Source organism: Oncorhynchus mykiss, chromosome 11, assembly GCF_057628025.1.
Source record: "Oncorhynchus mykiss isolate SJ-2025 chromosome 11, ASM5762802v1, whole genome shotgun sequence".
NCBI lineage: Eukaryota > Metazoa > Chordata > Actinopteri > Salmoniformes > Salmonidae > Oncorhynchus > Oncorhynchus mykiss.
The window spans coordinates 22,249,376-22,262,669 of NC_143032.1; positions in this window are offsets into that span (position 1 = coordinate 22,249,376).

Here is a 13,294-nt window from a genome sequence, read left to right on the forward strand (position 1 = left end):
CAAATCACAAAAAAATACTAAAATGTGATGGTCTAAGTACACATCAATGCTTAAACAACATCAATCTGATTGGGTGGGCCTTTCAGGGCCTGGCTCCCCAGTAGGTGGGCCTCTGTCCACTCAGGACCATCCATGTCTACACCGCTGAAGCAAACAACACATGATGACAATTGCGCATCACAAATAGCCTACTAACCAACACTTAGGACTAAACTTTTCCCATACCTATTGTTGCCTTAGCATTTACTGGTAGATAACATATGTTGAAACGTCTTTCCTACCCACCGGGCTACCGATGTCATTCTTCTATGAGCTGCTCCATGGCAAAACCAGCTGAGAGCTGAACACTCTTGCTGTCTGCAGATGATATTCTGCTGTAACTAGGCTGTGTGTGCGGCGCGCGTGTGATTATATTTCACGTGCTTTGCAATTGTGTTGGCTACTTTATGCATGATTTCTCTATTGTACTACATAATTGATAAGTCGTACACCGCCACTACACCACTGTGATACACATCAGTAGGGATTGAAGAAGTGAGTACACTCAATGCCCTCTAAAAAAAATGTGGGTATAGGGTTTATACCTGTGTATAGCCTCCACTACACATCTGGCCCTTTGTCTTTTACAAGAAGTGGTCTCTCCTACATGAGTGTCTGTTATTATGGTTACTGTCCTTTCAGAATCACCAACCTGTGACCATCACCAAGGCTGTTAACTTACTGTATTAACGTTTCAAGGTTTTATGAGTTTTTTACATGGCCGGTCTCGGGAAGAAGAGACTCCCGACACCTAGACAAGACCCGACACTCAATAGGTGGTCTTGAGAACAGACTTGAGACCGAAAAAATTGTGTGGTTATTGTTTTTCAGATTGTTTTTCTACTGGCTAGCTATTAGTTACAGTTGTTGTGTATAGCCAGCGGTTGCACAGTCGGATGAAGCTGAAGCAACACTTTTCTTGTATCATAGTAAAGCCAGTGGTTACAAATCAGACCAAAATTGTTTTTGATTCCTCTTAACCTTTCCTTCCTCTCCCCGTGGTCTACGACATGGCATGCACAGCACCTCACCCTTTTCCAGGGCACTTTGCAACCAGCGGGACCCATATAGATCCTACGGCCAACAGTGCTCCCTGTCTGTCTTTTCATTTAATCCCTCAGTGTGGCTGCACTCCGCCCTCAATGGACTGTCTGCAGCATTAGGGTCACACACACACACACACACACACACACACACACACACACACACACACACACACACACACACACACACACACACACACGGGTAAATAATCATACTGGTCCACTTGGCTTAAAAGCCTCAGTCAGAGCAGATGAGGGGGATTGTCAGGGAGTGGGTGTTGAGACCTCCACTAGTCAGACCATTCTAGTATCCTGGTGGGGGTCAATCCTGGGAAGAAAGGAGAGACCCTCTAGTTACATTAGAGCCACTGGAGACTGTTGCTTTCTTGCTGTTGAGGAAAAGGCCATGATCAATTTTTGGCATTAACCTTTTTTTTTCTCTTTTCATAAAACACTTTTTGTTGCAAATCTATTAAGAGGGAATGAATAGAACCTGCGATTCAGAAATAGATTTTCATTTTTCAGAAGTGAATGCGGGGAGGGAGGAGAGTGGTTTAGTCTGAATTAAGATGCCGCAGATACAACCCTGGACAAGTAAATATCCTTCGTCGTTCTCTTCTCCGAAGGTGAACCAGTCTGGTCTGTGCATAGTTTAATCAGCTTAGCATTCTCCCCCATCAAATCCGTTGCTTTCCTTGTAATGCTTATCACTTTTTTCCATCTATTGAATTCTAATGGGATATTTAAATGTAAAAACCTTTGTCTTAGATGGGGTGGCTGGGAAGTGATTAGAGCTGCCAGTCAGGGCTCAGCCAACTAGATGGCCCAATGTCCCGCTGTGACAACAGACACCACACACACACACACACACACACACACACACACACACACACACACACACACGCACACACACACACACACACACACACACACACACACACACACACACACACACACCATGGTTTTCATGGTGCTGCAATAGTAGGGAAAAGGAAAGGGGGATACCTAGTCAGTTGTCCAACTGAAATGTGTCTTCCGCATTTAACCCAACTCCTCTGAATCAGAGTTGCGGGGGGGGGGGCTGCCTTAATCGACATCCACGTCTGGGAACAGTGGGTTAACTGCCTTGCTCAGGGGCAGAAATAGATGCTTTACCTTGTCAGTTCGGGGATTCAATCTAGCAACCTTCCGGGTTACTGACCCAACGCTCTAAATCATATAATATGGGTTGTGTGGTAGATTAAGGCATAGCAATATTCTTTATTATCCCAGATGCTGTCAGCAGGTGAGAATCTGGCTATTCGGTAACACTTTATCTGGTCTCTCTTTAAATGATGTTCAGCTTATAAAGGCATCATGAAGCCTTCATAATGCTTTCATAAGTGTTATATAAATGTGTTACAAAGCATCTATAACCGTATGCCTTGCTCTATAAAGGATTCATAAATTACGAATAACTGTGTGGCATAAATAACAGTGTGACATAAATGCTTTGTGAAGTCTCAATTTAATATGATTTATAAAGTCTTTATTAAGTTGTACTTATGCCACCCTTTATAAAGAACAGGTTTATGTCATATTTGACATAGTGGGTTATGTCACATTTGACGCTGGTGATTATGTCGCACAGTTATGCCACATTTATTAACCTTTTATAAAGCATGACATAAGGTTATAGATGCTTTGTTATACATTTATGCAGCGCTTATGAAGGCTTTATGAAGGCACCTACAGTACCTAACACACCATTTATAAGGCTTTTATAAGTAGGGTGTTTACCATTTATCAATCACTACTCCTGCATTGATAAACCATTTACTAATCATTCGTTCCATCTTTTTGCTGTCCAAAATCTAAAGTGAGCGCTATTTATACTTTATAAATGTTTTGAGTGACCAGTGTAATTTCTCACATAAAGATGGGCATGCCATTGGAAAACATTCCAGTAGTACCTGGCAAAAGAATAAGCACACAACACAACATATACACATGTGTGAATAACGAGCTAACTAACATTTACAAATGTGGGAGTAATGATTAATAAATGGTAAGCATAAGGTCAAATAAAGTATTACGCAATAAGCAGCTTCTCACCTGCTGACAGCATCCATCAGAATTTTTTTTTTCCTTTTCCCCCATCCACCACGCTAATCATATTACAAATGCCTGTTGCTGTACATGCAACACGGTACAGCATCATAAAGTATATCCGTATATATACACGACACAACATCGTAAAGTATATCCGTATACTCACACGGCACAGCATCATAAAGTATATCCGTATACTCACACGGGACAGCATCGTAAAGTATGTCCGTATACTCACACGGCACAGCATCATAAAGTATATCCGTATACTCACACGGCACAGCATCATAAAGTATATCCGTATACTCACACTTCACAGCATCGTAAAGTGTATCCGTATACTCACACTTAACAGCATCGTGAAGTGTATCCGTATACTCACACGGCACCGCATCATAAAGTATTTCCGTATATATACACGACACAGCATCGTAAAGGTTATTCGTATACTCACACTTCACAGCATCGTAAAGTGTATCCGTATACTCACACGGCACAGCATCATAAAGTATATCTGTATATATACACGACACAGCATCGTAAAGTATATCCGTATACTCACACGGCACAGCATCATAAAGTATATCCGTATATATACACGACACAGCATCATAAAGTATATCCGCATACTCACACGGCACAGCATCATAAAGTATATCCGTATATATACACGACACAGCATCATACAGTATATCCGTATACTCACATGACACAGCATCATGAAGTATATCCGTATATATACACGACACAGCGTCATAAAGTATATCCGTATATATACACGACACAGCATCATAAAGTATATCCGTATATATACACGGCACAGCATCGTAAAGTAGATCTGTAAACTCACATGGCACAGCATCATAAAGTATATCAGTATCCTCACATGGCACAGCATCATAAAGTATATCCGTAAACTCACATGGCACAGCATCATAAAGTATATCCGTAAATATATACGACACAGCATCGTAAAGTATATCCGTATATATACACGACACAGCATCATAAAGTATATCCGTATATATAAACGGCACAGCATCGTAAAGTATATCCGTATATATACACGACACAGCATCATAAAGTATATCCGTATACTCACACGACACAGCATCATAAAGTATATCCGTAAATATACACGACACAGCATCATAAAGTATATCCGTATAAATACACGGCACAGCATCGTAAAGTATATCCGTATACTCACATGGCACAGCATCATAAAGTATATCTGTATACTCACACGGCACATTATCATAAAGTATATCCGTATATATATGCGACACAGCATCATAAAGTATATCCGCATACTCACACTGCACAGCATCATAAAGTATATCCGTATACTCACATGGCACAGCATCATAAAGTATATCCGTATATATATACGACACAGCATCGTAAAGTATATCCATATACTCACACGGCACAGCATCATAAAGTATATCCGTATACTCACACGGCACAGCATCATAAAGTATATCCGTATACTCACACGCAAAAGCATCATAAAGTATATCCGTATACTCACACGGCACAGCATCATTAAGTATATCCGTAAACTCACATGGCACAGCATCATAAAGTATATCCGTATACTCACATGGCACAGCATCATAAATTATATCCGTATACTCACACGACACAGCATCATAAAGTATATCCGTATACTCACACGGCACAGCATCATAAAGTATATCCGTATACTCACACGGTACAGCGTCATAAAGTATATCTGTATACTCACACGGTACAGCGTCATAAAGTATATCTGTAAACTCACATGGCACAGCATCATAAAGTATATCAGTATCGTCACATGGCACAGCATCTTAAAGTATATCCGTAAACTCACATGGCACAGCATCATTAAGTATGTCCGTATACTCACACGGCACACCATCATAAAGTATATCCGTATACTCACACGGCACAGCATCATAAAGTATATCCGTATACTCACACGGCACAGCATCATAAAGTATATCCGTATACTCACACTTCACAGCATCGTAAAGTGTATCCGTATACTCACACTTCACAGCATCGTAAAGTGTATCCGTATACTCACAGGGCACAGCATCATAAAGTATATCCGTATATATACACGACACAGCATCGTAAAGTATATTCGTATACTCACACTTCACAGCATCGTAAAGTGTATCCGTATACTCACACGGCACAGCATCATAAAGTATATCTGTATATATACACGACACAGCATCGTAAAGTATATCCGTATACTCACACGGCACAGCATCATAAAGTATATCCGTATATATACACGACACAGCATCATAAAGTATATCCGCATACTCACACGGCACAGCATCATAAAGTATATCCGTATATATACACGACACAGCATCATAAAGTATATCCGTATACTCACATGACACAGCATCATGAAGTATATCCGTATATATACACGACACAGCATCGTAAAGTATATTCGTATACTCACACTTCACAGCATCGTAAAGTGTATCCGTATACTCACACGGCACAGCATCATAAAGTATATCCGTATATATACACGACACAGCATCGTAAAGTATATCCGTATACTCACACGGCACAGCATCATAAAGTATATCCGTATATATACACGACACAGCATCATAAAGTATATCCGCATACTCACACGGCACAGCATCATAAAGTATATCCGTATATATACACGACACAGCATCATAAAGTATATCCGTATACTCACATGACACAGCATCATGAAGTATATCCGTATATATACACGACACAGCGCCATAAAGTATATCCGTATATATACACGACACAGCATCATAAAGTATATCCGTATATATACACGGCACAGCATCGTAAAGTAGATCTGTAAACTCACATGGCACAGCATCATAAAGTATATCAGTATCCTCACATGGCACAGCATCATACAGTATATCCGTAAACTCACATGGCACAGCATCATAAAGTATATCCGTAAATATATACGACACAGCATCGTAAAGTATATCCGTATATATACACGACACAGCATCATAAAGTATATCCGTATACTCACACGACACAGCATCATAAAGTATATCCGTAAATATACACGACACAGCATCATAAAGTATATCCGTATAAATACACGGCACAGCATCATAAAGTATATCCGTATATATACACGACACAGCATCGTAAAGTATATTCGTATACTCACACTTCACAGCATCGTAAAGTGTATCCGTATACTCACACGGCACAGCATCATAAAGTATATCTGTATATATACACGACACAGCATCGTAAAGTATATCCGTATACTCACACGGCACAGCATCATAAAGTATATCCGTATATATACACGACACAGCATCATAAAGTATATCCGCATACTCACACGGCACAGCATCATAAAGTATATCCGTATATATACACGACACAGCATCATACAGTATATCCGTATACTCACATGACACAGCATCATGAAGTATATCCGTATATATACACGACACAGCGTCATAAAGTATATCCGTATATATACACGACACAGCATCATAAAGTATATCCGTATATATACACGGCACAGCATCGTAAAGTAGATCTGTAAACTCTCATGGCACAGCATCATAAAGTATATCAGTATCCTCACATGGCACAGCATCATAAAGTATATCCGTAAACTCACATGGCACAGCATCATAAAGTATATCCGTCAATATATACGACACAGCATCGTAAAGTATATCCGTATATATACACGACACAGCATCATAAAGTATATCCGTATATATAAACGGCACAGCATCGTAAAGTATATCCATATATACACGACACAGCATCATAAAGTATATCCGTATACTCACACGACACAGCATCATAAAGTATATCCGTAAATATACACGACACAGCATCGTAAAGTATATCCATATACTCACACGGCACAGCATCATAAAGTATATCCGTATACTCACACGGCACAGCATCATAAAGTATATCCGTATACTCACACGGCACAGCATCATAAAGTATATCCGTATACTCACATGGCACAGCATCATAAAGTATATCAGTATCCTCACATGGCACAGCATCATAAAGTATATCAGTATCCTCACATGGCACAGCATCGTAAAGTATATCTGTATACTCACACGGCACATTATCATAAAGTATATCCGTATATATATACGACACAGCATCATAAAGTATATCCGCATACTCACACTGCACAGCATCATAAAGTATATCCGTATACTCACATGGCACAGCATCATAAAGTATATCCGTATATATATACGACACAGCATCGTAAAGTATATCCAAATACTCACACGGCACAGCATCATAAAGTATATCCGTATACTCACACGGCACAGCATCATAAAGTATATCCGTATACTCACACGGCACAGCATCATAAAGTATATCCGTATACTCGCACTTCACAGCATCAAAAAGTATATCCGTATATATATACGACACAGCATCATAAAGTATATCCGCATACTCACACTGCACAGCATCATAAAGTATATCCGTATACTCACACGGCACAGCACCATAAAGTATATCCGTAAACTCACATGGCACAGCATCATAAAGTATATCCGTATACTCACATGGCACAGCATCATAAATTATATCCGTATACTCACATGACACAGCATCATAAAGTATATCCGTATACTCACACGGCACAGCATCATAAAGTATATCCGTATACTTACACGGTACAGCGTCATAAAGTATATCTGTATACTCACACGGTACAGCGTCATAAAGTATATCTGTAAACTCACATGGCACAGCATCATAAAGTATATCAGTATCGTCACATGGCACAGAATCATAAAGTATATCCGTAAACTCACATGGCACAGCATCATTAAGTATGTCCGTATACTCACACGGCACAGCATCATAAAGTATATCCGTATACTCACACGGCACAGCATCATAAAGTATATCCGTATACTCACACGGCACAGCATCATTAAGTATATCCGTATACTCACACTTCACAGCATCGTAAAGTGTATCCGTATACTCACACTTCACAGCATCGTAAAGTGTATCTGTATACTCACACGGCACAGCATCATAAAGTATATCTGTATATATACACGACACAGCATCGTAAAGTATATCCGTATACTCACACGGCACAGCATCATAAAGTATATCCGTATATATACACGACACAGCATCATAAAGTATATCCGCATACTCACACGGCACAGCATCATAAAGTATATCCGTATATATACACGACACAGCATCATAAAGTATATCCGTATACTCACATGACACAGCATCATGAAGTATATCCGTATATATACACGACACAGCGTCATAAAGTATATCCGTATATATACACGACACAGCATCATAAAGTATATCCGTATAAATACACGGCACAGCATCGTAAAGTATATCCGTATACTCACATGGCACAGCATCATAAAGTATATCAGTATCCTCACATGGCACAGAATCATAAAGTATATCCGTAAACTCACATGGCACAGCATCATAAAGTATATCCGTAAATATATACGACACAGCATCGTAAAGTATATCCGTATATATACACGACACAGCATCGTAAAGTATATCCGTATACTCACACGACACAGCATCATAAAGTATATCCGTAAATATACACGACACAGTATCATAAAGTATATCCGTATAAATACACGGCACAGCATCGTAAAGTATATCCGAATACTCACATGGCACAGCATCATAAAGTATATCAGTATCCTCATATGGCACAGCATCATAAAGTATATCCGTAAACTCACATGGCACAGCATCATAAAGTATATCAGTATCCTCACATGGCACAGCATCGTAAAGTATATCTGTATACTCACACGGCACATTATCATAAAGTATATCCGTATATACATATACGACACAGCATCATAAAGTATATCCGCATACTCACACTGCACAGCATCGTAAAGTATATCCGTATACTCACACGGCACAGCATCAAAAAGTATATCCGTATACTCACACGGCACAGCATCATAAAGTATATCCGTACACTCACACGCAAAAGCATCATAAAGTATATCCGTATACTCACATGGTACAGCATCATAAAGTATATCCGTAAACTCACATGGCACAGCATCATAAAGTATATCCGTATACTCACATGGCACAGCATCATAAATTATATCCGTATACTCACACGACACAGCATCATAAAGTATATCCGTATACTCACACGGCACAGCATCATAAAGTATATCCGTATACTCACACGGTACAGCGTCATAAAGTATATCTGTATACTCACACGGTACAGCGTCATAAAGTATATCAGTATCGTCACATGGCACAGCATCTTAAAGTATATCCGTAAACTCACATGGCACAGCATCATTAAGTATATCAGTATCCTCACATGGTACAGCATCGTAAAGTATATCCATATACTTACACGGCACAACATCATAAAGTATATCCGTATATATATACGACTCAGCATCTATAAAGTATGTCCGTATACTCACACGACACAGCATCATAAAGTATATCCGTATACTCACACGGCACAGCATCATAAAGTATATCCGTATACTCATACGGCAAAGAATCATAAAGTATATCCGTATACTCACATGGCACTTCATCATAAAGTATATCCGTATACTCACACGGCACAGCATCATAAAGTACATCCATATACTCGCACGGCACAGCATCATAAAGTATGTCCGTATACTCACATGGCACAGCATCATAAAGTATATCAGTATCCTCACATGGCACAGCATCATAAAGTATATCAGTATCCTCACATGGCACAGCATCATAAAGTATATCAGTATCCTCACATGGCACAGCATCATAAAGTATGTCCGTATACTCACATGGCACCGCATCATAAAGTATATCAGTATCCTCACATGGCACAGCATCATAAATTATATCAGTATACTCACACGGCACAGCATCATAAAGTATATCCGTATACTCACACGGCACAGCATCATAAAGTATATCCGTATACTCACACGGCACAGCATCATAAAGTATATCCGTATACTCGCACGGCACAGCATCATAAAGTATATCCGTATACTCACATGGCACAGCATCATAAAGTATATCCGTATACTCATACGGCAAAGAATCATAAAGTATATCCGTATACTCACATGGCACCGCATCATAAAGTATATCCGTATACTCACATGGCACAGCATCTTAAAGTATATCCGTATACTCACATGGCACAGGATCATAAATTATATCTGTAAACACACACGACACAGCATCATAAAGTATATCCGTATACTCACACGGCACTTCATCATAAAGTATATCCGTATACTCACACGGTACAGCGTAATAAAGTATATCTGTATACTCACACGGTACAGCGTCATAAAGTATATCCGTAAACTCACATGGCACAGCATCATTAAGTATATCAGTATCCTCACTTGGCACAGCATCGTAAAGTATATCCATATACTCACACGGCACAGCATCATAAAGTATATCCGTGTATATATACGACACAGCATCATAAAGTATGTCCGTATACTCACACGGCACAGCATCATAAAGTATATCCGTATACTCACACGGCACAGCATCATAAGGTATATCCATATACTCACATGGCACAGCATCATAAAGTATATCCGTATACTCATACGGCAAAGAATCATAAAGTACATCCGTATACTCGCACGGCACAGCATAATAAAGTATGTCCGTATACTCGCACGGCACAGCATCATAAAGTATATCCGTATACTCACATGGCACAGCATCATAAAGTATATCCGTATACTCATACGGCAAAGAATCATAAAGTATATCCGTATACTCACATGGCACCGCATCATAAAGTATATCCGTATACTCACATGGCACAGCATCTTAAAGTATATCCGTATACTCACACGGCACAGCATCATAAAGTATATCCGTATATTCGCACGGCACAGCATCATAAAGTATATCCGTATACTCATACGGCAAAGAATCATAAAGTATATCCGTATACTCACATGGCACCGCATCATAAAGTATATCTGTATACTCACACGGTACAGCGTCATAAAGTATATCCGTAAACTCACATGGCACAGCATCATTAAGTATATAAGTATCCTCACTTGGCACAGCATCGTAAAGTATATCCATATACTCACACGGCACAGCATCATAAAGTATATCCGTATATATATATGACACAGCATCATAAAGTATATCCGCATTCTCACACGGCACAGCATCATAAAGTATATCCGTATATATATACGACACAGCATCGTAAAGTATGTCCGTATACTCGCACGGCACAGCATAATAAAGTATGTCCGTATACTCACATGGCACAGCATCATAAAGTATATCAGTATCCTCACACGGCACAGCATCATAAGGTATATCCATATACTCACACGGCACAGCATCATAAAGTATATCCGTATACTCATACGGCAAAGAATCATAAAGTACATCCGTATACTCGCACGGCACAGCATAATAAAGTATGTCCGTATACTCACATGGCACAGCATCATAAAGTATATCAGTATCCTCACATGGCACAGCATCATAAAGTATATCAGTATCCTCACATGGCACAGCGTCATAAAGTATATCAGTATACTCACACGGCACAGCATCATAAAGTATATCCGTATACTCACATGGCACCGCATCATAAAGTATATCCGTATACTCACACGGCACAGCATCATAAAGTACATCCGTATACTCGCACGGCACAGTATCATAAAGTATATCCGTATACTCACACGGCACAGCATCATAAAGTATATCCGTATACTCACATGGCACAGCATCATAAATTATATCCGTATACTCACACGACACAGCATCATAAAGTATATCCGTATACTCACACGGCACAGCATCATAAAGTATATCCGTATACTCACAGGGTACAGCGTAATAAAGTATATCTGTATACTCACACGGTACAGCATCATAAAGTATATCCGTATACTCGCACGGCACAGCATCATAAAGTATATCCATATACTCACACGGCACAGCATCATAAAGTATATCCGTATACTCATACGGCAAAGAATCATAAAGTATATCCGTATACTCACATGGCACCGCATCATAAAGTATATCCGTATACTCACACGGCACAGCATCATAAAGTACATCCGTATACTCGCACGGCACAGCATCATAAAGTATATCCGTATACTCACATGACACAGCATCATGAAGTATATCCGTATATATACACGACACAGCGTCATAAAGTATATCCGTATATATACACGACACAGCATCATAAAGTATATCCGTATACTCACACGACACAGCATCATAAAGTATATCCGTAAATATACACGACACAGTATCATAAAGTATATCCGTATAAATACACGGCACAGCATCGTAAAGTATATCCGAATACTCACATGGCACAGCATCATAAAGTATATCAGTATCCTCATATGGCACAGCATCATAAAGTATATCCGTAAACTCACATGGCACAGCATCATAAAGTATATCAGTATCCTCACATGGCACAGCATCGTAAAGTATATCTGTATACTCACACGGCACATTATCATAAAGTATATCCGTATATACATATACGACACAGCATCATAAAGTATATCCGCATACTCACACTGCACAGCATCATAAAGTATATCCGTATACTCACATGGCACAGCATCATAAAGTATATCCGTATATATATACGACACAGCATCGTAAAGTATATCCGTATACTCACACGGCACAGCATCATAAAGTATATCCGTATACTCGCACGGCACAGCATCATAAAGTATATCCATATACTCACACGGCACAGCATCATAAAGTATATCCGTATACTCATACGGCAAAGAATCATAAAGTATATCCGTATACTCACATGGCACCGCATCATAAAGTATATCCGTATACTCACACGGCACAGCATCATAAAGTACATCCGTATACTCGCACGGCACAGCATCATAAAGTATATCCGTATACTCACATGACACAGCATCATGAAGTATATCCGTATATATACACGACACAGCGTCATAAAGTATATCCGTATATATACACGACACAGCATCATAAAGTATATCCGTATACTCACACGACACAGCATCATA